This window comes from Vulpes vulpes, chromosome 8 (genome assembly GCF_048418805.1).
Source record: "Vulpes vulpes isolate BD-2025 chromosome 8, VulVul3, whole genome shotgun sequence".
In the NCBI taxonomy this organism is placed as follows: Eukaryota; Metazoa; Chordata; class Mammalia; order Carnivora; family Canidae; genus Vulpes; species Vulpes vulpes.
The window spans coordinates 53011303-53014289 of NC_132787.1; the positions used below are offsets into that span (position 1 = coordinate 53011303).

At 42.6% G+C, this 2987-nt stretch overlaps 1 non-coding gene across 1 annotated transcript; it reads left to right on the forward strand.

Annotated features, from left to right (window-relative positions):
- On the forward strand, positions 1-74 carry TRNAN-GUU (transfer RNA asparagine (anticodon GUU)). Its single transcript has one exon. It is a non-coding gene; the product is annotated as a tRNA-Asn (tRNA).
- The last annotated feature ends 2913 nt before the right edge of the window (positions 75-2987 follow it).

A 2987-nucleotide genomic window follows, 5' to 3' on the forward strand; every position in this document is an offset into this window, starting at 1 on the left:
GTCTCTGTGGCGCAATCGGTTAGCGCGTTCGGCTGTTAACCGAAAGGTTGGTGGTTCGAGCCCACCCAGGGACGGTCTGGTCTCTTTTACGAGCAGCAGCTTGCAGCCTTGGGTTACGTGTTAGTGACCTCATTTATCCTCGGAGTCCTCTGGCCTTCTGTCCGCTCTAAAGCACACTCCCAAGTATGCTGCCCGAAGACTGAAGTTGCATAAATGAGCCTAAAAGAAGGAATTTTTCAGCAAAGGTATTTTTTTCAATGGCCCGCCTCTGGGCTTTATCCCAGAGGCGCTGCAGAATTCCTCAGTTCCCGAAGCTGGGTTTTTACAACTGCACATCCTGGAAACTAGAAAATCCCAAGAACTGAGAACAACAAACCCATCTTCTGTTGGGTGTGAAGCCTCTAGTTCCGGGTGGCAATTTTGGTTCTTCCCTCACGTGGTTTGAACAAATCATGAATTTTCTGTGCCTCAATTTCTTTGTCTATAAGAGGGGACAAATAGGACTATTTCCTTCATGGATTAATTTAAACTGTAATGAGATGCACATAAATCATTTGACCACTTAATAAATGTTTGTTAAATGTTAGCTACTGTAACTCTTTTCAATGGCATCTCTTCACCACTTCTGTTATTTCCTTCATCTTAAACAAGTGCATATCTTTTCATGCTATGGATGGATTATTGTATATACAAACATTCCTTAATTGTTGGACACGGAGCTCAGGCTTCTGCTGCGGAAGAAGAACCAAGAACTCACCTTTCAGAGTGGGGCCTTCACCCATGGTCCTGAGCCAAATAAAAATTGGAAAGGAGAGATGTTTAAAATTTTCATCAGATTGAGACTTCAGACAGGTGCCTCGGTAGCTCAGTTGGTTGGGCCTCTGCCTTTGGTTCAGATCATGATCCCGAAATTCCAGGGTCCACCGGGTTCCCTGTTCAGGGAGGAGTCTGCTTCCCCCTCTGTCCCTCACCCCACTCATGCTGGCTCCCTCTCTCAAATAAATAAATAAATAAATAAATAAATAAATAAATAAATAAATAAATAAAATCTTTTTTAAAAGGATTGAGACTTCAGATAATGGGTCTTCTAAAATTTTTCTTACATAGCAAGAGGAGAGACTGCATTCTCAGGATTTTATTTGGGGGAATTTAGTGATGGTGGCTATTCTGTTGATCTTGTGGAACTGTTTTAATACTGGTATGTGACACTTGTTATAAAACCTTGTCTGGGGATCCCTGGGTGGCGCAGCGGTTTGGCGCCTGCCTTTGGCCCAGGGCGTGATCCTGGAGACCCGGGATCAAATCCCACGTCGAACTCCCAGTGCAAGGAGCCTGCTTCTCCCTCTGCCTGTGTCTCTGCCCTCTGCCTCTCTCTCTCTCTCTCTCTCTTTCTCTGACTATAATAAATAAATAAAAATTAAAAAAAAAATAAAACCTTGTCTGGTGAGCTGAGGTGAACAAGTAGCTAAAGGAAACTTCTCATAGAAAAGAGAAATAAGGATGCATTCTCATATAGATTTCTAAAATCTTATTTTGATCTTTTCAGAGGTTTTGGGTGGTGTCCTAGCTCTGGCTGCTATAACAAAATACCACAGATTTGGTGACTTAAACAACAGACATTTATTTCTCACAGTTCTGGGGATTGAAAAGTCAAAAGTAAAGAGGGTGGCAGATTCAGTTCTTGGTGAGATCCCTCTTTCTGGCTTGCAGATGGCTACCTTCTCAGAGGATCTTCAGAGGGCAGAGAGAGAGGAGAATCTGGTGACTCTTCATATTTTTATAAGGTCACTAGTTCCATCATGGGATGCACCTTCATGACTCATTTAAACCTATTTACCTCCTAAAGGCTTTACCTCCTAATACTATCACACTGGCGGTTAGGACTTCAACATAGGAATTTGGGAGGAGGGCAGCCCCGGCGCAGCGGTTTAGTGCCGCCTGCAGCCCAGGGTGTGATCCTGGAGACCTGGAATCGAGACCCACATTGGGCTCCCTGCATGGAGCCTGCTTCTCCCTCTGCCTCTGTCTCTGCCTCTCATTCTCTCTGTGTCTCTCATGAGTAAATAAATAAAATCTTTAAAAAAAAAAAAAAAGGAATTTGGGAGGAACACATTCAGTCTGTAACAGGTGGGAACATAAAGAGGCATTTCCTGAGTTTTTAAAAGTCCCTTCATATAAAGTGACCAGATTGAAGACTTGAGAATAGTCACTTTTTTTTTTTTTTACCTATAATTGCTTTAATGATTTAAAAGAACTCATTTACAAATAACTATGTTCAAGGACAGACTTACAGCCTACAGAAGGGAGTATGGATTTAGCTCACATTGCAGGATGTAGACAAAGAGGCTCCCAATATTGATTTTTGGAAATCCTAAGCTGGCCTGCTTCTCCTCATATTTGGCTAGTTCCTGAAGCCCTTACAACTAAGCTAAGATTAAGACCTGGATTCTTCTGAGAATTGGCAAAGATATCCCAGTCCACCTTTCACCTTATCCCACTACCTCTTATTTGGCCCCACTTACTTTCAAAAGTGAAAACACTGTTTAATTATATAAATCTGTGGCCATTTATATACTCATGAACAAACCGCGTTTGAAGTTTCTGGAATCTCTGGTCTGTCTGAAGTGAGCACGAAGTAGCCTGTGAAGATCTTCGCTGGAAGCAGGTCACATTCAGCCCTGTCCATTCTGTGTGGTCAGCAATGGGGCCAGACTGAATTCAGGGACACAGACCACAGAGCCAGCTAAAAAGCTGATCTGAGGATTCCAATTGTGCTGCTAAAAAATCGTACCAGAGAAGTGGAAACAGAAGGCTTATGATACTTAAAAATGTCAAGTAAAAAAAGTTCTTGGAGTAGAACTTGTTCTGTAGTTCTTTGATCTTTTCCTCCTAGAGGAATTGTGTGTGTGTGTGTGTGTGTGTGTGTGTGTGTGTGTGTAAGAGAGAGAGAGAGAGAGAGAGAGAGAGAACAGAAAAGGGATTACAGA